The sequence below is a fragment of the Hyla sarda genome, chromosome 1 (assembly GCF_029499605.1).
Source record: "Hyla sarda isolate aHylSar1 chromosome 1, aHylSar1.hap1, whole genome shotgun sequence".
Classification (NCBI taxonomy): domain Eukaryota; kingdom Metazoa; phylum Chordata; class Amphibia; order Anura; family Hylidae; genus Hyla; species Hyla sarda.
The window spans coordinates 344890259-344917745 of NC_079189.1; the positions used below are offsets into that span (position 1 = coordinate 344890259).

At 39.4% G+C, this 27487-nt stretch overlaps 1 protein-coding gene across 15 annotated transcripts in view; it reads right to left on the bottom strand.

Moving 5' to 3' along the window:
* Positions 1-27487, bottom strand: part of LINGO2 (leucine rich repeat and Ig domain containing 2) — a 1627476-nt gene that overhangs the window by 16830 nt on the left and 1583159 nt on the right. Inside the window, exon 1 of one of the 15 annotated variants that reach the window (XM_056521050.1) lies at positions 22191-22486. The exons of the other annotated variants lie outside the window; for them this stretch is intronic. The gene's annotated coding sequence lies outside the window, so the exon portion shown is untranslated. Of the gene's footprint in view, positions 1-22190; positions 22487-27487 lie in introns of those variants that run through there. 15 annotated transcript variants of the gene reach the window in all.

Consider the following 27487-nt stretch of genomic DNA (forward strand, 5'->3'; position numbering starts at 1 on the left):
AAAATACCCTTTGGCCGGTTTCACACAGCAGAATTTCTTAAATTCCATGCAGAATTCAGTGCAGAAATTCTGCCGTGTGAAACCGGCCTTTGGGATGAAGGCAAGCTGGCAGAGGTAGTTGGATTCTCTGGGAAATGCACTACTGGGAAGCCTTGAGTCCTGGAAAACTTGGATATTACTTTGACGTAACCGCCTATCAAAAAACCTTTTTGCAGATTAAAAACAAATGCAGCTGCATCACAATGCACACCCAGGGCACTGTGTCTCTGGCACTAACCCACAACTAAGCAGGTGCTATCATGACATGTTTTCATGAGCGACAATGCATAAACTGTGTGCATCAAAACTTTACATTTGCAAGTCCAGATGCTCTCAACATTGTGGAGCCATTGGTCACCATGGTTTTGTCCACTTCTAAGGACTGCGAAAGAGTACTGCCCCCCCCCCCCCCATCTAGAAAGTTAAGCTTCTGAGAAACTAAGGCAGAAGTGGAGCACTGGGAAGCAAATATAACCCCTTCAATCCACAATGTTTTTGTGTCCTTCACGGAAAGTGGAAAACAAAGCAAAGCCTGTTTTGTCATGTACTACATTTATGGTTATATAATGTTTTGCTCAGTAGAATGACTGGACAGTGGAGGGAAGAGGATAGTGATCTGCAATTCTCCTGGTACCACTACTAAAGCATCAATTCCTGTACACTGACAAGGTCTAGTTAACACTTTAGTAGTTGGCATAATTTGTTTGGATAAGAAAACAACAGTAAGGCCACATTCTCACCTGCTGGTGAATGCATGCTGCTTATGCCACCCCCCCCTGTGTTCACCAATGGCCTTGCATTCTTGCCAATTTTTTCATTCACTGGCATGTGGGAACTCTTCATAATGACAGTGCTGCAGTAATGCTTTGAGTGAAGAGTGAAAAGCCCAACATACAGGCATCACACTGGCCTACTGCTATGACACAATATTGGGACCCTAATACAACCGAGACCCAAAGTTGCAGCAAAAGTTGACACTGAAGCCATCACACTGTATGTTTTCACAAAAATGGTTAAACCTTGTTTAACAATAGACACATGGGAAATATTGTTTAAATGATCAAAGTTCTTAGAGAGGTGTAATCAGCACTACTTGGTACAGTGAAAAAGGCTCTAAAAAAGCAGTATACAGCTCTCTGGAAGCTATGGTGAGTCTGTACAGGTGCTGACACTTAGAAAACAGCAATAGCAGAGCATGAAGCATATAGGGGAAGGACGGAGCACTCACCCAGACTTGTTTGTGATAGCTTCTTTATTGTTCACCTGAACATGCGGGATACAGCGTGCAGGGAGGCAGGTGGTGGAGACGCGGGTGTATTGACTGGTGGCGGGCCATCCCCACTCGATACCCCTGCGTCTCCACCACCTGCCTGCCAAACAAGTCTGGGTGAGTGCTCCGTCCTTCCACTATATGCTTAATTGTTTAAATGATTATCCCATTTATGGTGGACCTAAACATTTTGGTATAGATGGAGCCTTCAGAATCATATTTTACCCCAGTTTAACACTGTCTCAAAACCAATTAAATTCTAGAGGTTAGTTCTACATAATGAAAAACATCTAAAATGGAAAAAAAAAAACTCCACTACAATAGTTTGTTCTTAGATTCACATGATTCAGACCTTATGAAATGTAGTCTTTTACAGATCCAATTTTCTGATATTCCTATTCTTGCCGTATATATACAGTACATATGTAAATAGATAGATGGATAAATAATGTATTACATAATGTGGTGACTGCTGAATGAAATCCAGTAATAGAATAAATGATGTAGAAGTCAATGACATCTAATGCATGTTGCTGCACTTTGCATGCCCAGTAAAATACACACATTTGCGGATTCATAAGATTCTATATGTTTGATTTGCGAGAAAACATTTTGCTTGTTAGAGACGCTATACAATTCCCACTCATGCATAGTCTCAGCAGCATTCTCATACCCTCAGGGAATGTCTCCAATTTCTTTTTATTTTGTCAACATGCTCAGAGAGCATATGGTCATGCTTGTTTAAATTCAGTAAGTGATGCCCGTGTATGAAGCCTATGTGGGGAAATACAGCAAATTATAAGCTGTTTAAACTGGTGAATACGGATATGTTATATTTCCTATTCCAATCTCATTCTATTAGAGACTTTACGTTTATAGATGCAGCAGAGATAAATTGCCCATTTAACTCTTTATGTTGCATTCTACGAGCATTATATCTCTCCAAGGGAAAATAATGCAATAGATTTGTCTTCAAAGCTCCTGAAATCCAGAGAACACATTGCAATATCCCAAATGACAAACTCAGCTTTTCTGCTCAAACCCAAGCCCTGTAATCTGTATTGCCGTTTCTGGTATTCTAATCCAAGATCCCTACCTTTCTTTATCATCATCCTTTACCTTAACTACTGGTTTTATACCTACTCCTATAACTACTGTTTTACACGTTTATATATTTCTTCCCTGTTATAAATGTTCACCCATTTTCCACTTTATCCTCCTGCCAAGCTGTGAGAGGGACAAGTCAAGCAGAAAGTGAAAGAGACAGAGGGCTACTTGCCTGCGTTGTTCCGTCTCGGATCACTGTGGTATCTCTTGAGTCCCCAGACTCCCTAAATGCCGGACAGCTCCAGAATAGCATAGGGAAATGACTGGAGTATCAATTCAAGCAAAAAGCTTTTGGTATTTCTCCAGGCAGTTTATTATTTGGCAGCTATGCTTTGCAGCAAGAAAATTGGAAGTGCATAGAGCACTATCAGTATTTTAATGTATTACCTCTTAGGTTAATTTAGGAGTGACATTATGTATGTACAATAGAAATAATGTACATTCTTACATGGTACTACCACAAATAACCTGGATACACAATTGGATTTCGCTCAGCTGGCATTGGCATTCAATCTACCATTTCAAACAAAATCACCCCACACTAATGGGTACTCCACCTCAATTTGGGTATAGTGAAAGGTGTTAGCACTGCCACACTGACAGCCTTATAGTGTGGGTGATACTGATAAAAACCATACATGAAAATGAGAACCTTAGAGCATGGTGGAGGGGGTGTTCCCAAGCCTTATTATCTCTCCTCCCCCTGTGCTGAAACTTCTATGATACGACTGTGGCCGCGACTATTGTACATGCAGAGGAGAACCGTTATGCTGCAGAGTGGAGCTCCATTCTACAGCTCAGCCGAGGGGCAAGAGGTGTGGCAATGAAGAAGCCAGCGTGTATAGATCTTCAGAACACTGAACGCCACCGTGCACAGGAGGCTTGGGAATGCCCCCCTGTGCTCCAATCTGCTCATTATCATACTCACAAGACCAGGGATTACAGAATAATAGACTTATGGACAGAAGATCAGTAAGTATAGTTTTTATCAGTGTCACCCACACTATAGCCCTGTGCCAACAGGTTAGCGAGGGTGACATTGATGATAATTCCCTTTAACACCCCCCATGAACACGTCCATATGAACTGACATGGCGGAATGGACGTATATGAGTATCTGTCAGCCATCTCTCAGCATATCTATTGGCATAACTTATGAAAAACAAATATATTTTAATCCTACATACATCATCTGATGACTGTTTTCCTCAATGAATGGTATCAGTAGACAGTGAAGACAGAACTCACCGCCTAACATATATGTTACACGACACGTGCCAGGGAAAAGAAGGGTCCTTTATGCTGGATTACAACTACCCAATCCTTTTGTTCTCAGGGAGAAAAGGTATACTCGGTGTTATCTGGCAGCAGCTTTCACCCCCTCCCCATTCAGAATACATATATGCTTCACTGCCAAGTGTAAATGTATGTGTGGGGATCAGGAGAAATAGCTGTGAGCCAACCAGGAGTTTGTGTTGTAGGTGTACTGGTTTGATTTTCTAACTAACAATAAAAGCATCTAACATAGATAATGATAGCTTTATAAGAATGCTGTCAAAATACAAGTCACATGAATAGATATACCTCTGTACATAACAGCCCAGGTTTTTATACATTGGATATAAACATCAGACGATACAAGGTAAATATAAGATGTCATAAATAGCTATAAAATAAAATCCTAAGCCAAAGGACAATGCTTGCCAAATTTTGAAGATGAAAGGGTAAGTCCTAAATATATAGCTTTTTTCCCCATTTTAACCTATATAATACGCCATGAAAATTGTGCAAGAAAAGGCCTCTTTTCAGATCAATGAGACTACAGGTAATATCTTGCCTGAAAGACAGGTTTAGTGAAATTGCTAGATTTAGAGATTTAAATCAGGCAAAGGATTTGACACACATTGTAATCCAATGTATCATTTTTAGAATTTCATTCTGTCACTGTGTGTCAATAAAACTGCCAGATGTAAGCACTAAAATTGTCTGTCAAAGAATATTATGTTCTAAACCTACAAACCAACGCATTACATTTTACACAACTGCTGAACAATGTTATATTAAAGAAAGGGTTTCGTTAAAAAAAGGACTTTTTTTTGTTGTACAACTGACAATGATATACTAGTGTTAATCATTTTTTCTTTTATGGATTTTGACAAAAGTAGATACAGCCTATAAAGTACCCTAGTACTTAAGGAAGATATCCAGCGAAAAAAAAAAAAAGGTATCCCTTATGCACAGGATAGGGGATAAGGACCCGGCACTTCATTAATTTCTATAGCAGCGCCAAAAAGACCTGAATAGCACTCATTGGTGCTCTCATAGAAATGAATGTAGGGCGTAACAGTAGACAACATGCACTCTCCTCTGAGAGAGCAGGGGTCCTGTCCCGGAGATCGCGAGGGTCCCAGCAGTCGGACCCTACATGGCCAGCTACATATCTTCTTCTTTAAAGAGTACCATGATCTTGATACATTTTTAAATCCTTCCAGTTCATTCTATCCATCATGATAAACCACTGCCTGCTTTTATTTTTTATAATTTTTTAGTTTTCTTCCTTGATATTGTGCTGTATTTTCTGCTCAGTCTCAGTTAGATTCACAGACTGGGAAGGAGCATTACCCAGCAGGCGTGACATCATCAGAAGCCATACAGGGGAGAACTTCCTCCCTTACTCTGCTATGCATGTCTGAACATACAGCCTAGAGAGGTTCAGTGTGTCATGGGCTGTGATTGGCTGAAACTGCCCCCACCCCCCCCCCCCAGCTCTGTGCATTGAACTCTACAGTGTGCTCAGATCTGCCCAAAGGATCAGAAATATCCAGCACAATGTTTAGCACAATATTTATCACTATGCCCTGAAGGAGTCATGACTGTATAACAGTGTTGCCCAACCAGGGTGCCTCCAGCTGTTGCAAAACAAAGCGAGCTGAAAGATTCAGTATATACACTCTATACAGTGTGCTGAGATGAGTTCCCATCTGCATTTCCTGACTTTCATCTCCGCTAGGCTGCTGCAGAAGGCTATCTACTAGTAGCACTGCAGGCAGAACCAGAAGAAGGACCCCTGGTGGCCAAACTTTTAGGGGTTAATTTAACACATGAAGTTGCAAAATTGTATTAAGTGGTATATTAGAAAAATAATTCAAATAGGCTAATCTATAATATATTACATTTCATGGATGGTGACAGGTACCATTTAATAGGTAACTAATAGGTTCAAATTCAGGAGAAATTAAATAAACAACAACTTCTTGATTTGTATTAGTAACTAATGTTGCATATCTATATCCCAGGGGGCTGTCATGAAAAATACAGGAACCAGTTACCACTTTGTATCAAACAGTTGACTGTAATTGATGCATAATTGTTCTTATCCCCTGAGAATATGACTCAATTTGGTTTAATTAACTTTATACGACATTCAAATTATCGAGGGTGTAGCCCTAATACACGATGGGGGTGGGAGCTTCTCAAAAGGGAAAATACAGAACGTAAAAACAAATAAACAAAACATAAATAATCTCAAGACAGAACGTAAAATGTGTAAAGCAGTTATTCAATCAAATCAACAAGACAAAGCTGAACCTTACAATATAGTGCCAGTTTTCATTTGACCCCTATGCACAGATCTCCGGACATAAGTCTTGTTTACTTCCATGCACAAGAAATACGTAGGGACATACGAAAGTGAGGCACGTAAAGAAACACTATCCAGTGTTTGGAGCTGAAGTGAAAAGCTTTTTCTGGGCAATCGGATTGAATAAAACCCATTATGGTGATTCAACATGCTTCAGAATTTTTTATGCAGATCTGTCACAAGTGAGCAGCAAAAACCACATGCATATTGTATATTTTGCCGCAGTTCACTGTGGATCTCACCCCTAAACACCTAAAGTGGTAAAGTCAATCACAAATCCACAATATAATGAGCGGCTGCAAATCGGCAGGAAAAAATCACAGCGATTTGGACCAAATTGGATTCAACCAAAGGGCTGAAATATATATCTCCTGGTCACAACATGGCAGCAGCAGCCACATCAAGAGTAATTGTCATTTTTCTGCTCACTGAAATGCTGCCCCCCTCAATACTGCTGCCCTAGGCACAGGCCAATAGGTCCCTTATGGCAAATACAGGCCTGATGATCGCAATCTCTCTCAATATCCATATAAACATACCCTTTTATTCAGTAGTAAGAGGGAGACAAGGCATCTCTAGCAGGAGGCTATAAATCCACACGTTATAGTGGTACTTCGCCCCTAGACATCGTATCCCCTATACAGCGGCTGAACCCACCGCGGTCTACAGCCCGCCACCCCGACTTTCTGATTTTTTTTTTTTTAAGGTGGAGTACCCCTTTAAGGCTTACTGCTCGAAAACATTAGTAGAAAGTGAAACTGAGAAAGAGAAAAACTATAATAGGAAAAATTGCATCTATTTATGTGTTTGTGTTACCCACTCTTGGTATGGGTAAAAATACTGACCGAAATAAAATTATAATTGGTTTCAAGAACATTGCACCAGAATATTGCCTAATATGTCTTTGTAAGGGGAGTGACATATAAGGCTCTGTTCACACGGCAGAAATTCTGCACTGAAATCTGCATGAAAATTCTGCATAAATTTATAACCAATTCACTTCAATGGAATTCCTGCTGCAGAAATTCTGCTACGTGAATGGGACAGCGGAAATCCCATTGAAGTGTATTGGCTATAAATTCATGCAGAAATTCTGGCATGTGAACATAGCCTTATTCATTGCCAAATGCAAATGTTTCCCTTCTGATGAAATTGACACTTTAAGGAGTTGCCAGGTGGTTAGGCAGGGCTAAAAGAACTAATAAGCATGTACCGTATTTTTCACCCTATAGGACGCACAGGTATATTTTAAAGGTGCAAAATCTAGAAAAAAAAGATTCTAAACCCAACAGTGATCTTCAACCTGCGGACCTCCAGATGTTGCAAAACTACAACTCCCAGCATGCCTGGACAGCCAACGGCTGTCCGGGCATGCTGGGAGTTGTGGTTTTGCAACATCTGGAGGTCCGCAGGTTGAAGACCACTGGTATAAGAGGTAATATTCACGTGTCCCCGCCGCTCCGGACCCGTCACCGCTGCCCTTGATGTCGCTCCATCACTGTTGCCGCGTCCCCGTGGTGCCCCCGACGCTCCGGACGTCTTCTTTCCCGGGATCCACGCTCTCCGTCGCCGCCATCAAGACGCAACGCATGCCGCTCCTGTTGGATGATGGGACGGCGTGCGCTACGACGTGATGACGTCGAAGGAGAGCACCAGCCATACAGGGGATCCCGGCACGGAGCAGACACCGAGGAGGCAGGTAAAGTCCCTCCCGGTGTCCTGTAAGCTGTTCGGGACACCGCAATTTCACCGCAGCGGTCCCGGACAGCCCGACTGAGCCGGGTTAGTGTCACTTTCCCTTCAGATGCGGTGGAATCAAAGGCGAATGACCAGGGAGTCAGGAGTTTGTCTGGCGCAGAGAGGAACCATCAGACAGCCAAGTAAAATCAATGGATTTATTAGATGCAACGCGTTTCGCTGCGCATGCGCAGCTTCATCAGGCATGACAAAGGGAGGCTGGTAACAGGTATATATACCTCCAGGAATTAACTATTAGAGTGCTTTTTGAAAAGAATTGTTACATAGAGTTACATATCCATATGACAATATATAAAAAAAATACATAAATACATATAAACAAAAATCACAAAAATAGTAATACGACAGCAATATGAAAGCACAATGCAATCCTATAAATATATATATAAATATATATAACATGATTATAATTATCGCATGTGATGTGAATATGACACCAAAACGACTCAAGAAATCGCTCCGCTAAATCGCCGGTGCGACACTCAACAACACAAGTTGGATATTATTTCAAAAAATATATATGGTATAAAGAGTCATGTCAATTGGTTCAAGAGATAGAAAAATTATTATTTAATTGTATATCGCTACCTTATTAAAAAATAATAAAATAAAATAATAAAAAATAAGTGACAGTGCGATAAACCAAACCGCAACTGATCAGAGGGGAATGTATGAACACTACTTAGAGAATAAGATAAACTCAATTAAATAATGCGGTATTGAATATAGCAACCGGCGAAAACGCAGGGTGTGAATATTCGTACAAGAATCCGGATTAACAAACAATAAATGAATTAAAAATACAAAAATATTTATATGTAAAAAAGAAGAAAAAAAGGAAAATCAACAAAACTTAGATAATAAAACATAAAAAATGAATAAATAAATACACCGTGGGGCGCTCCAGGGTGAACAGTACAGAAGGAGCAAGGAAAAATCAAGGTATGATGCTTTCAAAATTAATCCATATGGAACGATGGGAAATTTTTAAATCCCAAATTATCAAATTATTTAACTGTATCAATACATTCATTAAAACCTTGAGGGTGCAAAGTGTGTAGTTTGTGAATCCAAAAGGATTCGCGATTATTAAGTCTTTGTATTCTATTAGGTAAATGAATCGGGATAGTTTCTAAAATAATTAATTTTAGAGTTTCAGTGTTTTTTTGATGATAGAGAGTGAAATGACGGGAAAGACTATGCAACAAAAAACCATGTTTTATGTTCCATCTGTGTTTGTTCATCCTGGAGCGCACCGTTTGTGTGGTACGGCCAACATATTGGCGATCGCAACCACAGGTTAATAAATAAATAGCAAAAGTGGTGTCGCAATTTAATGAATCCTTAATTTTGAATGTTTGTTGTGTAAAAAAGGAAGAAAAGGTATCAGTTTGGATAATCCATTCACAACAGAGGCAGCGACTTTTTTTACAAGGAAAACAATATGGTTTAATAGAACAGGAATTCTGTGGTATACGATATTCGGAAAATCTGCTAGGGGCTAATAAATTGCTGAGATTTTTGGAACGTCTGTAGGTGACATTAGGGACTGGGGGAATTAATTGGTTTAAAATTTTATCATTTTGGATAATGGGCCAATTTTTAGTTAATATTTTTCTAATATTGGATGCCTCAATATTGAAATTCGTAACAAAATTGTATCTAAAGGGGTTAAGAAGCTGATTAGAGCTGGATTTTTTTAGAAATAGATGTAACTAAATCAGATTGTTTTTTATCTTTCACCTTCAGATATGCCTTAGTAAGAAGCGATTTGGGATAGCCTTTTTGTATAAAGCGTTGTTTTAAAACCTCAGCTTGAGAGATAAAATCTGAATCAGAGGTGCAATTTCTACGAATTCGTAAATATTGGCCGAAAGGCACCCCTCTTAACCAGCTTGGATAATGTGCACTGTCGAACTGTAAAAAACTGTTAATATCGACAGATTTGAAAAAAGTCTTTGTCGAAATAGTGCCATCGACTGTTTTATGGATGTCAAGGTCTAATTTTTAAATGATAAAATTTTAAACCAATTAATTCCCCCAGTCCCTAATGTCACCTACAGACGTTCCAAAAATCTCAGCAATTTATTAGCCCCTAGCAGATTTTCCGAATATCGTATACCACAGAATTCCTGTTCTATTAAACCATATTGTTTTCCTTGTAAAAAAAGTCGCTGCCTCTGTTGTGAATGGATTATCCAAACTGATACCTTTTCTTCCTTTTTTACACAACAAACATTCAAAATTAAGGATTCATTAAATTGCGACACCACTTTTGCTATTTATTTATTAACCTGTGGTTGCGATCGCCAATATGTTGGCCGTACCACACAAACGGTGCGCTCCAGGATGAACAAACACAGATGGAACATAAAACATGGTTTTTTGTTGCATAGTCTTTCCCGTCATTTCACTCTCTATCATCAAAAAAACACTGAAACTCTAAAATTAATTATTTTAGAAACTATCCCGATTCATTTACCTAATAGAATACAAAGACTTAATAATCGCGAATCCTTTTGGATTCACAAACTACACACTTTGCACCCTCAAGGTTTTAATGAATGTATTGATACAGTTAAATAATTTGATAATTTGGGATTTAAAAATTTCCCATCGTTCCATATGGATTAATTTTGAAAGCATCATACCTTGATTTTTCCTTGCTCCTTCTGTACTGTTCACCCTGGAGCGCCCCACGGTGTATTTATTTATTCATTTTTTATGTTTTATTATCTAAGTTTTGTTGATTTTCCTTTTTTCTTCTTTTTTACATATAAATATTTTTGTATTTTTAATTCATTTATTGTTTGTTAATCCGGATTCTTGTACAAATATTCACACCCTGCGTTTTCGCCGGTTGCTATATTCAATACCGCATTAGTTAATTGAGTTTATCTTATTCTCTAAGTAGTGTTCATACATTCCCCTCTGATCAGTTGCGGTTTGGTTTATCGCACTGTCACTTATTTTTTATTATTTTATTTTATTATTTTTTAATAAGGTAGCGATATACAATTAAATAATAATTTTTCTATCTCTTGAACCAATTGACATGACTCTTTATACCATATATATTTTTTGAAATAATATCCAACTTGTGTTGTTGAGTGTCGCACCGGCGATTTAGCGGAGCGATTTCTTGAGTCGTTTTGGTGTCATATTCACATCACATGCGATAATTATAATCATGTTATATATATTTATATATATATTTATAGGATTGCATTGTGCTTTCATATTGCTGTCGTATTACTATTTTTGTGATTTTTGTTTATATGTATTTATGTATTTTTTTTATATATTGTCATATGGATATGTAACTCTATGTAACAATTCTTTTCAAAAAGCACTCTAATAGTTAATTCCTGGAGGTATATATACCTGTTACCAGCCTCCCTTTGTCATGCCTGATGAAGCTGCGCATGCGCAGCGAAACGCGTTGCATCTAATAAATCCATTGATTTTACTTGGCTGTCTGATGGTTCCTCTCTGCGCCAGACAAACTCCTGACTCCCTGGTCATTCGCCTTTGATTCCATACCTATCCAGGAGGGCTGCAGTGGACCTGCCTTCATATCTCTTCTGCTTCTAACCTTGTTGTGTGTGGGCGCACAACCAACTTTGGTAAGCGGCTTGGGAATTACCTTCCCCTACCCCCACCTGCAAGATCTACTGATCCCGCACATGAGGCGCCTTCCTTCCTTTCTCTAGATTTCAGATGCGGTGGTCAGCTTTGATCGCCGCATCTGAAGGGTTACTACAGGGCATCACGGCAATCGGTGATGTCCTGTATTAGCCGCGGGTCCCAGCTGTTGATGGCCGCAGGGACCGCCGCGATAGGTGTGTGTATTCGCCGTAAAAGACGCACCAACTTTTTCCCCCAAGTTTTGGGGAAGAAAAAGTGCGTCTTATATGGCGAAAAATACGGTACTTATCTTCCCCACTCTCCTGCCATACTGTGCCAATGGTGCTGAGTTGTGTTGGTTTTAACACAAAGAAGTGCTTGCTCAGCCAGTCATCAAGACCAACATCAGGAAGTGCTAAGCAGTGGGACTGGGCACCATTGGACTGGCAGCAGAGCGGAAAAAAGGGAATGGGCACACATTTCTTTGTTTATTAGCCCTGCCTGAATACATTGAGAAAATAACCTCTGGACAATGCCTCATAATGTCCTCAATTTATCACTTGCAGAGCTTGCAAAAGCTCAAAAAAGGCCTCATCTCCTTGCAGAAACTTATTGCCATTTGTAAATGTGTCTTCACAATTTCCCATTAACACTGCACATCAGAATGCAGTAGTGAAACACCCCTGTGTCAGCAACCTTAACCGAACCTGTGAGGTTGTGGATTGAGGTGTCACCTATTCACATTCATTACATTCTGTGTGGACTATACAAGTGTGTTGTTTTCTTTTTTATAAAGTTTAATTATGTCACCGCCACAAACTGTTCAGCTCATTGTTATCAGACAACCCTTTGCTGGGAAAAGGACAATATAACCCCTAATTTATAAGGCTGTTAGTAGCTTCCCAGTGGGTTTAGTGCTATCACAAGAGTACCACCCATATGTAGGGGCCGAGCACAAATGTAACAGGCCAGGAAACCAAGAAATAAAACTAGTGTAGGAATAAGGTAACAGTTAAGCATCTTCATGACCTCAACGACATATAATATTCACTGTCTTCACTAAGTTAACCTAATAGAAAATACAAGCCTAGAATGCCATGTATAATACTAAAACTAAAAATGGCCTGGTCCTTAAAGGAGCACTTTACTGGAAAACATTTATTTTTTATTTTTTTAGATCAACTGGTACCAGAAAGTTAAAGGGGTACTCCGGCGCTATAACATCTTATCCCCTATCCAAAGGATAGGGGATAAGATGCCTGATCGTGGGGGTCCTGCCGCTGGGGACCCCCCGTGATCTTCCACTCCACACCCCGTTAGAATCAGCCCCCGGAGCGTGCTTGCTCCGGGTCTGATTACTGGCGATCCCATAGGCTTGCAGTGAGCGTGATGTCACACGGGGCAGAGCCGTGACATCACTATGCTCCAGTAATCAGACCCGGAGCAAGCACGCTCTGGGGGCTGATTCTAACGGGGTGTGGCGTGGAAGATCACGGGGGTTCCCAGCAGCGGGACCCCCGCGATCAGGCATCTTTTCCCCTATCCTTTGTAAATTACTTCTATATAAAAATCTTGAACCTATCAGTACTTATCAGCTGCTGTATGATCCACAGGAAGTTATTTTCTTTTTGAATTTCCTTTCTGTCTGACCACAGTGCTCTCTGCTGACACCTCTGTCCATATCAGGAACTGTCCAGAGCAGGAGAGGTTTGCTATGGGGATTTGCTCCTACTCTGGACAGTTCTAAAATGGACAGAGGTGTCAGCAGAGAGCACTGTGGTCAGACAGAAAGGAAATTCAAAAAGAAAATAATTTCCTGTGGAGCATATAACAGCTGATAAGTACTGGAAGGATTAAGATTTTTAAGTAAGTAAGTAAGTAAGTAATTTACAAATCTGTTTAACTCTCTGGCACCAGTTGATTTAAAAAAAATATTTACCAGTGGGGTACCCCTTAATCCCTTAAGCACTCAGCCCCTTTTGGGCCTTAAGGACAATTTTATTTTTACGTTTTCTTTTTTTCCTCCTCGCCTTCAAAAAATCATAACTCTTTTATATTTTCATCCACAGACTAGTATAAGGGCTTGTTTTTTGCGCGACCAGTTGTCTGTTGTAATGCCATCACTCACTTTAAAACAAAATGTATGGCGCAACAAAATAAATACTATTTGTGTGGGGAAATTAAAGTGAAAACTGCAATTTAGCAAATTTTGGAAGGTTTCGTTTTCACGCCGTACAATTTACGGTAAAAATGACATGTGTTCTCTATTCTTTGGGTCAATATGATTAAAATTATACCCCTGATAACATACTTTTCTATTACTGTTGCGCTTAAAGAAATCGCAAACTGTTTAACCAAATTAGTATGTTTAAAATCCCCTTATTTTGAAGACCTATAACTTTTTCATTTTTCCGTATAAGCGGCGGTATGAGGGCTCATTTTATGCGCTGTGATCTGTACTTTTTATTGATACAATATTTGCTTATATAAAACTTTTAATACATTTTTTATAATTTTTTTTTTAAATAAAATGTTATAAAAAAGCAGCTATTTGGGACTTTTTTTTACGTTCACGCCGTTCACCGTAAGGTATCATTAACATTTTATTTTGATAGTTCAGATATTTACACATGTGGCGATACCAAATATGTATATAAAATATTTTTTTAACACTTTTTGGGGGTGAAATAGGGAAAATGGGACAATTTACATTTTTATAGGGGGAGGGGAGGTTTTTTTAACTTTTTTTTTTTTTTTACATTATTTACTTTTATTTTTACACTTTAATTATTTATAGCAATCATTTGATTGCTAATACTGTTCAGTGCTATACATAGGACATAGCACTGATCAGTATTATCGGTCATCTTCTGCTCTGGTCTGCTCGATCTCAGACCAGAGCAGAAGACCCATGGAAGGCAGCGGAGGTAGGTGAGGGGACCTCCGTCTGCCGTTCTGGATGATCGGATCACTGCGGCAACGCTGCAGGCGATCCGATCATCCATTTTAGTGACCACGATGCTGCAGATGCCGTGATCTGTATTGATCATGGCATTAGAGGGGTTAATGGCAGACATCCGTGCGATCGCTGGCTATCAGCAGCCGGGACCTGCCGCGCATGACCCGAGCAACACTCCGATGCTCGCGGTTATGCATAGGACGTAAATGTTTGTCCTGGTGCGTTAAGTACCAGCTCACCACGACGTACATTTACATCTGGCGTCATTAAGGGGTTAATGAAAGTGCCACCAACATTGCAATATACCAGAAGAACCATCCTGGCTGATATACATTTGCATGTCCCTGAAGCATTTCACGCTGGAAAGTGAACTTGGAACAGACAGATGCAAGAAATAGCCACTGCAATTTATCCCATTAATGTAAACACATTAGCCAAGGCAAATAAATTAGATTTCACAGCATTCATATTTCTCTGTTACATTACTGAAAACAAAACGCAAACATTAATATCTTTTTCCTGGTATGATTAATCTACATAAGACAAATGTGCATTGAGCAGAGTTCTGGTGTTGGCTGTAATTCTAAAGTATCCAGTTAAAAGCAAGAAAGCAAATTAAATGCTAAATACATCCAAGACTCTGCCTTTTGTATTTCAAAAATCATTAAAATTCAGCGAATGTGGATGGACAAATCTATGTCCATATACAGAAAAATATGTCTTTTGTTTGAAGTAGCAAGAAGTAGATTCCAACCATTTAAGACTCTTATTTGCAATATTCGACTACTCGTCTCGGGTTCCAAAAATTCTTACCATCCAAAAACTGAACAATAATGGAAACATCATAGGTCGCATAAAAAGTTGGTATACTTTATAATTCACTAGGAACCATTAGAAAAAGAATCTGTAAAAGTGGTCTTGGCCCGGTTATGAATGTCAGCCATGATCCTAATATGAACATTGAGGAATGTTAAATCATTTTGTAAATACATTGCATTCCTTTGGGTTTACAGATCTTGAGATTATAGCCAGTATTGTAGTCCAGAACAAAATTCCAAATACTTCAGGCTTCAGCCTCAACCCTTTCAGTAATCCTTCTTGAGTACAGCACTTGGAAATCTCTGGCCTCTCTGACAATGAATGGAGTGGAAGAATATGTGCGACCACCACTGCATTCCGACAAGACACTCTGGACCCCAATGTTAACCCCTTAAGAACCGGGAGTTTTTCCGTTTTTGCATTTTCGTTTTTTGCTCCTTGCCTTTAAAAAATCATAACTCTTTAAATTTTGCCCCTAAAAATCCATATTATGGCTTATTTTTTGCGCCACCAATTCTACTTTGTAATGACGTCAGTCATTTTGCCCAAAAATCTACGATGAAATGGAAAAAAAAATCATTGTGTGACAAAATTGAAAAAAAAAAACGCTGTTTTGTAACTTTTGGGGGCTTCCGTTTCTACGTAGTACATTTTTCGGTAAAAATGACACCTTAGCTTTATTCTGTAGGTCCATACAATTAATATGATACCCTACTTATATAGGTTTGATTTTGTCGTACTTCTGGAAAAAATCATAACTACATGCAGGAAAATTAATATGTTTAAAATTGTCATCTTCTGACCCCTATAACTTTTTTATTTTTCCGTGTATGGGGCGGTATCAGGGCTCATTTTTTGCAACGTGATCTGAAGTACCATTTTTGCATTGATAGGACTTATTGATCGCTTTTTATTCATTTTTAAATGATATAAAAAGTGACCAAAAATGCACTATTTTGGACTTTGGATTTTTTTTGCGCGCACGCCATTCACCGAGCGGTTTAATTAATGATATATTTTTATAATTCGGACACTTCCGCACATGGTGATACCATATATGTTTATTTTTATTTACACTGTGTTTTACACTTCACTATGACGCCAGGCCCGCCGTGGTATGATGCGGGGTTACTGTATAACCCCGCGTTATATCACGGGAGCAGGACCAAGGACGTACCAGTACGTCCTTGGTCCTTAAGGGATTAAGATTGTGAAGGGTCACCGGGGTTGTTCCCTAGTTGGGGTCCTCTGTAGATAATGGATGATGATTAATGGGTGGAATAACCCTGGAGTCCATGAACACTATGGTCATTCTGGACATATTTAGCAGCAAAGAGAATCTGTTTTTGATGAACAAGACGCACCAACTTCAGAGCCTTAAACAACACAGTGAGGGAGATTTATTGAAACCTGTCCAGAGGAAAAATTGCCCAGTTGCCCATAGCAACGAAACAGATTGCCCCTTTTTAACAAGGCCTCTGGAAAATGAAAGAAGCGATCTGATTGGTTGCTATGGGCAACTGGGCGACTTTTCCTCTACACTGGCTTTGATAAATCTCCCCCAGTGTCGCAGCCCAAATCCCCACTCGCATTGACTTCTATGAGAGTTGAGGTAATGGTAAATAGCAAAATGTATGGTGGCTTGCTTGCAGATCTGCAATTTTGCAGAATTTGCTGTGGCAACATCACTGCTTTATTGTTGATTTTCACTTCCTCTTTTAAAGGGGTTCTCCGAAGATTTTTTTTTTCTCAAAACAACTGGTACCAGAAAGTTAAACAGATTTGTAAATTACTTCTATTTAAAAATAGTAATCCTTCCAGTACTTTTTAGCTGCTGAATACTCCAGAGGAAGTTGTGTAGTTCTTTCCACTCTGACCACAGTGATTTCTGCTGACACCTCTATCCATATCAGGAACTTTCAAGAGCAGGATCAAATCCCCATAGCAAACCTCTCCTGCTCTTATGACTCAAACCAAACTGACATCATCACGTACAGACAGACCAAAACTTGCGCAGAACTGGGCACAGAAATGTGTGCAACTGGTCTATGTTACTGGAAATACAGTCTAAACAATTGGTTAATACTGGTTGAATAAATGTTCATGCCCCAGAATAGCTGAAACTGTAGAGAGAGAAAAAGGATTGTTGTAAGCACATGCTGTAAATCTGTCACTTTTAGAGATGAGCGAACTTACAGTAAATTTGATTCTTCACGAACTTCTCGGCTCGGCAGTTGATGGCTTTTCCTGCATAAATTAGTTCAGCTTTCAGGTGCTCCGGTGGGCTGGAAAAGGTGGATACAGTCCCAGGAGACTCTTTCCTAGGACTGTATCCACCTTTTCCAGCCCACCGGAGCACCTGAAAGCCGAGAAGTTTGTGACAAATCGAATTTACTGTAAGTTCGCTCATTTCTAGCCACTTTGTTATATCCTTTTACTACTGTTCTATTCGTTTGCTGTCGATTTGTGAGGATATTGGCGGCTATGAATATCTCACCATGTATCTGCGACCATAATAGTAAAATCACCAAAGCCGAACACTGATCAGTGTCTACAAATGAGTTCAAGAATGAAAATGTATTTTCATACAATGACTCAAATTCAGACACTTTTGCAAAAAAAAAATTAAAAATTCGAACTAAGCCAATGAAAAACAATCGGTGTCACACTACAGATTGCAGTCTCCAAAAATAATAGGAACAAACTGTGGGAATATGCAGAGTGGAGTATATTGAGCAGTAGTCACAGGCTGAGGATCATTAGCTGAGTTAATAGTGTGCTCCCAACACCTGCAACCCTCTCTATAAGGAAAAGACACAAGCTAGGCTGTACAGTAACTAAAGCCTTATTTTTAGTATTTTAAAGTTATAGATAAAACTGCATTAGCAATTCTTCGTATGTATGCACAGAACAATTCAGAAATGTGGACTACGACATATTCAGTGGCTATTCGTAGAAAAAATATATACTTGTAGGGTTGCAAACTGCACTATGGGAATATACGGCTATGTTCACACAATGTAATTTCAGGTACTTACAAAAGCACAAAAAAATTGCTTTTGTTTTCTGTAAAAAGAAAAGTGCCTCATGTCTATGGGAAAGTGACCATCTGTGCCCACGGTGTATGAAAAAACTGGTATTTTTTGTGACATGGACGCAGTGTGGAAAGTCTACACAATTTTCCCAGTGTGTGACATAATCCTAAGACTAAGTTTCCACTTGGTTTTTTTTCTGGCAGTTTTTGGATATCTGCCACTGCAGTTTTTGAGCCAAAGCCAGAAGTGTATTCAAAAGGAATAGGACATATATAGGAAGGACTTACACTTCTCCTCCCTTATGGATCCACTTCTGACTTTGGCTCAAAAACTGCAGTGGCAGATCTCCAAAAACTGCCAGAAAAAAAACCAAGTGGAAACTTAGCCTAAGACTATGTTCACACAGCGGAATTCTGCGGAAGAATTCCACCGGAAGCACCTTGTGTTCAATGGGATTCCGCTGTCCCATTCACACAGCAGAATTTCTGAGGCGGAAATTCTGCATTCCGCAAAATTTTAAGACCTGTCTGAATTGCAGGCGGAATCCTTTTGAACTCAATGGGGTCTGGAAATTGTGCTGCAAGCTTTGCAGGACAGAATTTGAGTGGAATTGTGGAATCCTGCCATGTGATCATAGCCTAAGAGTACAATTCACTCATCCACAAGTGAAGGAAATCCACACACTGGGAAACTGATCTGTGGTGTGGATTTAAAATCCACAGCTGATCAATTTTGGTGTAGATAAGTTATTGCAGATTTAATCAGAAAAGGGAAATTTTTGTTAATCGGCCCTTCTACCGCCTATATTATAAATAATATGAAATCTTGCAGTTCTTGCAGTCCATTCTAACCACTAGGTATATTTCCCTGATATTTCCTGTTCTATACTCTTTCCAATGGTGTCTTTCTTATCATTACAGACAGGATTACAGTAAAAGGTAATTTACCATTTACAATAGCTGATGCTCAGAGCTCAGCCTACCCCTCCCTGAGGAATCACCTCTGCATAGGCCACAGAGCATGCCTAGAAACATTTTCCATATAAAGGAATATGGTCTGCTCCAGACTATTGTGCCTATGTACAGGGTGGGCCATTTATATGGATACACCTTAATAAAATGGGAATGGTTCATGATATTAACTTCCTGTTTATGGCACATTAGTATATGTGGGGGGGGGGGGGGGGACCCAAGATGGGTGGTGACCATGGTGGCCATTTTGAATCCAACTTTTGTTTTTTCAATAGGAGGAGGATCATGTGACACATCAAACCTATTGGGAATTTCACAAGAAAAACAATGATCCGCTTGGTTTTAACGTAACTTTATTATTTCATGAGTTATTTACAAGTTTCTGACAACTTATAAAATGTGTTCAATGTGCTGCCCATTGTGTTGGATTGTCAATGCAACCCTCTTCTCCCACTCTTCACACACTGATAGCAACACCGCAGGAGAAACGCTAGCACTGGCTTCCAGTATCCGTAGTTTCAGGTGGTGCACATCTCGTATCTTCACAGCACAGACAATTGCCTTCAGATGACCCTAAGATAAAAGTCTAAGGGGGTCAGATCGGGAGACCTTGGGGGCCATTCAACTGGCCCACGATGACCAATCCACTTTCCAGTAAACCATTCATCTAGGAATGCTCGCACCTGACACCCCAGCTGACTGCTAGCATTTCTCCTGTGGTGTATATAGTAGTATATAGCAGTGTATACGGATACTGGAAGCCTGTGCTAGCATTTCTTCTGCGGTGTTGCTATCAGTGTGTGAAGAGTGGGAGAAGAGGGTTGCATTGACAATCCAACACAATGGGCAGCACATTGAACACATTTTATAAGTGGTCAGAAACTTGTAAATAACTCATGAAAGAATAAAGTTACCTTAAAACCAAGCACATCATTGTTTTTCTTGAGAAATTCCCAATAAGATTGATGTGTCACATGACCCTCTTCCAATTGAAAAAAACAAAAGTTGGATTCAAAATGGCCGACTTCAAAATGCCATGGTCACCATCCATCTTGAAAGTTTCCCCCCTCATATATACTAATGTGCCACAAACAGGAAGTTAATATCACCAACCATTCCCATTTTATTAAGGTGTATCCATATAAATGGCCCACCCTGTACATGCGGTCTGCAGTAAAGCATATCTTTACATGCTGTTGAAAACATTAAAAAAAAAAAGTGTGCAAAAAAAAAAAAAATAGAAACAGATTACAAAAAAAGATCATGTTTCAGTATCTGGCTTTATATAGTAAAAAAAAGAAATAAATAGGCAAGTCAAAATCCTCAGGGCAGAGCCACAGCAAGCATACATTTTTAAGCTCGTGGGAAATTTATCACAACCTGTGCAGAGGAAAAGTAGAACAGTTGCCCATAGCAACCAATCAGACTGCTTCTTATTATTCAAAGGCCTTTAAAAAATAAATAATGAAATGCATTTAAAAAAAAAAAAAATATCTTCAAGTGTGCTTATGTTAAATGTTCTTGTAGAAATCTGCAAGTAAAAACCTGCACCAAAATCCACATCCGATTTGTATGGGAAATTCTGCTTTGGATTTCTACAGTTCCACAAGAATATAATTCAGATGCCTTTACCACAGGATGTATGATGCTTTTAGTTCCTTGTTAGTTTAGGCCATTAGACTGACACTTATGCTTTTAATGCACATGCTAAAATGCATCCATATTATACTTGTTTAATACAGCCTAAAGGCTCATTCCCACTTCCGCATTTTGGTTCTGTGTTATTTCAATTTTTATTTATTGAAACAAATGTTAACAATATATTTATATGGTTTTATCCCATTTTTAGACACATTTTGGGGGGGGATTTTATAATTGGCTTTTGTCTTCTCCATTTTTGACGCATATTTTTTCGCCTGTGCCGTTTTGACTTGGTTGACATTTTTGGTTGTGCATGGAGTGGTCAGATGTGCAAATTTCGCAAATATACAATGCAAAGTCCAGAAAAAATTGTGAATATACACCAGTCCAAGCAGAGCCCTATAAGTCTTTCTTACACGTGTTTAATCTCATAGCCTTCTTTAGTGTACTTGTGCGCAATTCCCCACATATGTTGCAAACTTATACACTACCCTCAACCCTTTTATTTCTCTACATTGCATGTTCCAACAGTTCGGTATTGGTCCTTTTTTTTCAGCCTATAATGAACTGTATTTAAATATACATGTTCCAGTTTTACATAATTTACATACAGTTTGTATTTTTGCTCCTTTTTTATGCATCCGTATTCCAACAACATCACCAAAAAAACTATAAAACAAAGTTGATTCTTTAACAAAAAATAAATAAAAACAAGCAAATACAAAACAATGACTCAAAAATAGTATTATGCATCCGTACTTGATGCACATTTTCAGACGTGTGAATGAAGCCTAAGGCTCGTTGCAAACCAGCCATAATACAGCCACATTTTATGGTCCCTGTTCTACCCACAAACCAAGACCTCCAGCGGACCAAGACGTCCAGAAGAACCGAGGGGAATAATAATACAGACTATCAAGTACAGCTCCATTTGATAAACATTTTTATGTTAAACATGAAATCACATCAAACACAAGAAAACACAAAGGTCTTTCATATAAAACCAGAATGTAGTAAATTAGCCGTATTAGTCCGTGTTAGTCCAATGAAAAAGGTATTACAAGATACTGCAACATTTTTTGATTTGCACCTATATAAAACCAGAAGAATAGATAAAATGCAGGCAAGCAGGTTATCACTCTGTCCATCCCTAATACTGACAAATACAACCTACGATGATACTGTAACCTAAGAACACCATACGATCCAAGCATCCAGCACACGTTCTTCCGTACACTTTCTTTGGCACATAAGGGCTTTTGCCTTTAAGATATTCGAGGGATTGTCCCAACTCCTGCTGCACCCCTTCTAATCCATTCTTTACCTTATGAAGCTTGTGATCCGAGCTCATTGCCACCTCTTCTCACAGACGCCGTCCTCCAGCGCTGAACGGAAGGATCTCAGAAGGCCTTTTCAGTGCACATCTCCTGGCTCAAAGCTGATCATTGTCAGACTATGTACCGGAGATCCCTCCCCAGCACTTAGTACAGCATCAGGGGTGGGCTGTCACCGAGGCTTTAGGAGGCAGACTGTGCACATTTTCACTGTGCCCCAAGGGACAGGCTAAGAATGATCTTGCTGTCTTATTTGAATGCAGATGCTCAGCTCCTTTCATGTATCCCTGCCTGGCGGCTGAAGCTATCACCTATTCAAGTGTAGTGAAAGAGGCTGGAAAAGACCAGCGTTTTGTCTAGTATACTGTGGATTGCTTATATTAAAGGAGACATTTCCTTAACCGTCCGGAATTTAAATGATAAGAAAATTGGGGGGTATTTATCAATTTTGCCTGTTGACCGTTTCTTTTTACCCTTTTACCCGTGGATATGCACCAAATTTATCATTTGGTGCACGTTGTTAGTAATTTTGGCGCAGATGTTGAAATCAGCCGTTCACAGCGCCTTTTACACAGAACTTACCGCCACAGAGGACGCATATTTTACCCTGTAGAGCAGCCATTCCGGAGTCCCTCCTGCAGTATATCAGCAAGCGACATGAGTAGTTTTCTTTTGTGGGGGTTGTAGCCACCATGTGAAATGGATTTTATTTTCAACTTGAGTAGTTTTTTTGTTTTGTTACTTTAGTGCAGTGGTCTTCAACCTGAGGACCTCCAGATGTTGCACAACTACAATTCCCAGCATGCCCGGACAGCCAACGGCTGTCCGGGCATGCTGGGAGTTGTAGTTTTGCAACATCTGGAGGTCCGCAGGTTGGAGACCACTGCTTTAGTGCTTACCTTTCCTGAACCTGTGTGGCCATGTCCAATGCTGGCTCAACGGAGGGTGAAGGTTCCTCAGAGACAACTATGTCGCAGGATAGTATTGAGTATTGAGGATAGCTGCTTTCACAAAAAAAAAAGAAAATGAATGTATTTTTACATCTTTACATTTTCTGACATTGCTAAGTGTGTTTTCCATGTGCAAAATTTCTTGGCGGGGATTTGCGCCCAAAAAAAAAAAACAGGATTTGCGCCAAAATTGCACCAAAGATCGATTGGCGCAAATGATGAATTCACACACAGGACCGTGTGATTTTGAGAAAGTTGTAAAAATTACAGTGGAGAAGATGCGCCAAACTATGGCGCAAAAAGACACTGCGCCAAAGTATTGCGCCAAAGTTACGTGAAAAAAACACATAAATCCTTTGATAAATACCCCCCATAGACTCCTTTCAGAGCACCAGACCTTGTATATGCAGCCTATAAATCGAGGGACCTTATATTGTTCATATAAGGCATTTTCTTCATCTTATCCCTACTTCATAACATTTACAATCATTCTGAAATGGCCGCTTACAGGGAGTGATAGATTGTATAAGAGATAAGATAGACTTCAGATGTAATGTTCCTAAAACTTCCTTGGCTCTTTTCCTATAGCTCAAAGCGCACCTACCTGCCAAAAGGTATCAGTGTTAATGTTCAATGCCATTCCATTATGCGCGGTCAAAAAAGTGTGAACAGAGGCAATAGATATATAAATCAGAGCTTTATAAGATACATCCCAGCGACCCGAGCTCATTATCAGGTATCTGATAGCACAGAATAATTTAACACTTATCTCAATTTCCCATATTGGAGAAATCAATCCCATTAACAAATCCCTCCATAAAAAGTGACAAGTTTCATATTGGCAAGAAGTATTCGGAGGAATTATACAGTTGCTTGACTTGCAATCAGTAAATAAGATTAATTTGGCAGACGCTAATGAAACTTGACCACTCCATTAAATACGCACTGCAGAACTTTTACAGCTAGATGTAATTGAAAAAATGTATGTCTACTATATAATATATAATACATATAATACAATACTAGATAATACAATAAAAGCTATATTTAAAGGGGTACTCCGCCCCTAGACATCTTACCCCCTGTCCAAAGGATAGGGGATAAGATGTTAGATTGTGGGGATCCTGCCTCTGGGGACCCCCCACGATCTCTCCTGCAGCACCCCATTTCTCAGCAGCACAGAGCGAGGATTGCTCTGTGGCTGTTGACAGGTGATGCAGGGGAGGGAGTATTGTGATGTCACGGCTCTGCCCCCTCGTGATGTCACGCCCTGCCCCCTCAATGCAAGTCTATGGGAGGAGGCTTGGCAGCCATCACACCCCCTCCCATAGACTTGCATTGAGGGGGAGGGCGTGATGTCACGAAGGGGCGGAGCCGTGACATCACAATACTCCATCCTCTGCATTGTCCATCATCAGCCACAAAGCGTTGGTGTTGCAGGAGAGACCGTGGGGGTCCCTCCACTGGATAGGGGATAAGATGTCTAGGGGCAGAGTACCCCTTAAAAGGGACCTATCATGATTTTCTTGCTGCCTGAAACACAATTCATCAGGATGGTGCCAAGTGACTTCAACCCTCCCTTCCCTCACCAGTATTGAGTTATAGTTAACGGAAAAGATTGTAATTTATCTGGCCCTACCATGTGAATAGTGAGAAAGGTGCTAAATGAACGAAAAGCACTAACCGGCGTCCACAGTAGCAGTCTCAGGTGGTGCTCAGAAGCTAGTCCATGTTAATGCATCGAGGAGGAAAAGAGACTCGGCGACTCACCATGCTGCGACAAACTTCTCTTTATTCCAAGAGGTACATCTGGGTACACATCAAAGCAAGGGAGGGCAGGGAGAGGCAGGGGTGCAGGTAGGACTGCAAAGTTTCATGCCTGGCACTTCTTCAAGCTACATGCCCTCCCTTGCTTTGATGTGTATGTATTCTCATAATGTATTCCCATAATAGAAATTAGTGCATTATAATTCCACAGATCACCATAAAGGGAATAATAAGGTATTCATTCCATATTTTCTCTTCAAGGAGATCCATAACAATATGCTGATGGACAAACCTTTTGTTTACCCAACTAAGTGCAACTTCAGTGACAAACCTGACCTAGAAACCCCAGTTTAAACCATGCATTAATGTTTAACTGTCATAAAAATAAATAATTTAATTTAAAAAAAAAATGTTTGACATGTCCTAGAGGCACATGCAAAAATGAATCTTTATTAATAGAGGAGAAAGGTTTTGGACAATGAGACCATGCTGTTTTGGACATGCCTTTTCTGTATCCAAAATAGAATGATTTCAGAACATATGAACGTACCCTAATAGTACAACTGTAACGTAAACAACAGAAAAGGAAAGAGGTTGTAGAAAAGAAGAAGTGTAAATGGCCACTGTTATTAAAACAACATTTTACTATTACTTATGGTAAATAAAAATATTTCTACTGTACTTTGTTTTAAAAAAAGTTAAAAAGTTTTCTATGTTTTATTTATGTTTGAAAAAGCTGCCTCTAGGTGTCTCCCTATTTGTCCAGGGCACATTTCCCCCTATCTCTTACACAGACTTCGGACTCCTGCTGGCCTTGCAAAAGTCCAAAATCAGGAAATGCAGTCTGAAGTGCTGAGGAAGGTGTGTTCAGCCTCACCCAATCATAGCTCATCTCACACACTGAACTGCTCTGGGTTGTGTGTAGCAGAGTGAGATGATGTCACGCCTGTTGGGTAACACCCCTTCACAGTCTGTGAATCTGACTGAGCAGAAAATACAGAGCAATATCAAGGTAGAAAACTAAAAAAATATAAAAATAAAGGAAGGTGGTAGTTTACCATGATGGGGGCAGTGAACTGGGATGATTATAACATTTTACAAGATCATAGCAGGTACTCTTTAAGAAAAAAGATGTCCAGCAAAGAGTGGGGTTTTCCCTGCATGTACGTAGCCTATGTAGTGCCAGCTGCCAATGTCCAACACATGGTATCAATCCAAAATGTGTCCCTGATTTCCATGTTATACTATTAAATACCATTTATCATATTTTATTGGCTGATAATTTTAGGGAAGTGTATATCCAGTGTATATAAAGGAAAGAGACTATCTATGGGCCTCGGTCTTATACGTCACCAAAGTCATTCATTACTTTTGCAGAATAATAGAATTTATGGGATTTGATACAAAATAATTAGACTCCCTCAAACGATGTGTAACTATTAAACCTTCACAGGGTTTTGCAGTAAGATTCTGATTTCTGTCCATAACCTATATGATTTGTCTTTCCTTCCCTTCCCTGGGGGTTATCTCACAGGGGCATTCTTTTAGAAAGCAAAAAAGTGATGAGAAAATGTACCTTACTTCTTTGCAGGTAACAAAAAAGCCCCTCAGAAGATATATATATATATATATATATATATATATATATATATATATGTGTATTTTATATTTCCTCAGTATTACAAAAAGAAAATGGCTGACATCCCGGACAGAGGAAGCCGAACACTATGAAACAAACCATGTAGCTCTTCTTTTTTTACCCTCCAATATACTGCATTTAACTTATGGATTAAATAAAGCTTGATGTTTGCATCACAGGTGAGTGCCCCCACTTTATGGCTGTCTTTATAAAAATAAAGCCTGACATATCACAGAAGAATCCTCAAACCTTCAATTTAGGACCAAGATGACATTCAGCGAGTCACTAAAAGAAATATTGACAATATGGACAAATTATCCCTCTAGACTAGATAAGCTTTATTCACTTCTGTGTGAAAAAGGAAAGGGACAATGGTTTGGCTTCTGTCGCTTACAATATAAGGTTAGGACTCCAGAGAGTTGTTCCTCAATCATTGTACATTATGGGTTACTCTCACGTAACCTCAATGTTTTCCATTGTTTGGCATTATTGTAATCATCACATAATAGCTCATTTTTTTTCCCTTATGGGGAAACTTTGAGGTTATGTGGTTTTACAGTGATTATTTAATGGTGGTAATTCTAGTACAGTGTTACACTAAAAAAAAATATATATATATATTTTCAAAAACCACTTTTTTAATCATAGAGGATAGCCACTAACATAAATAAAATAAAAAATACAATGAAGTAGTTTTTAACAACATCCCATGTGCTAAATCCCCTTACATAGCCTGTAAACTTGCAAATCATTTAACAAAGAAGGTGATAATGTAAGATGATAAGAAATGTCATCGGCATGTAAGACTTCCACAATACTGCCATATAACTTGCTCTTCGCACATGTCATCATGATGCATAGCTAAATATGACAAATGAAAGCTGGTTATGTCTCCATTTGGCAGTCTTAGAAGAATAACAACAACAGTGCT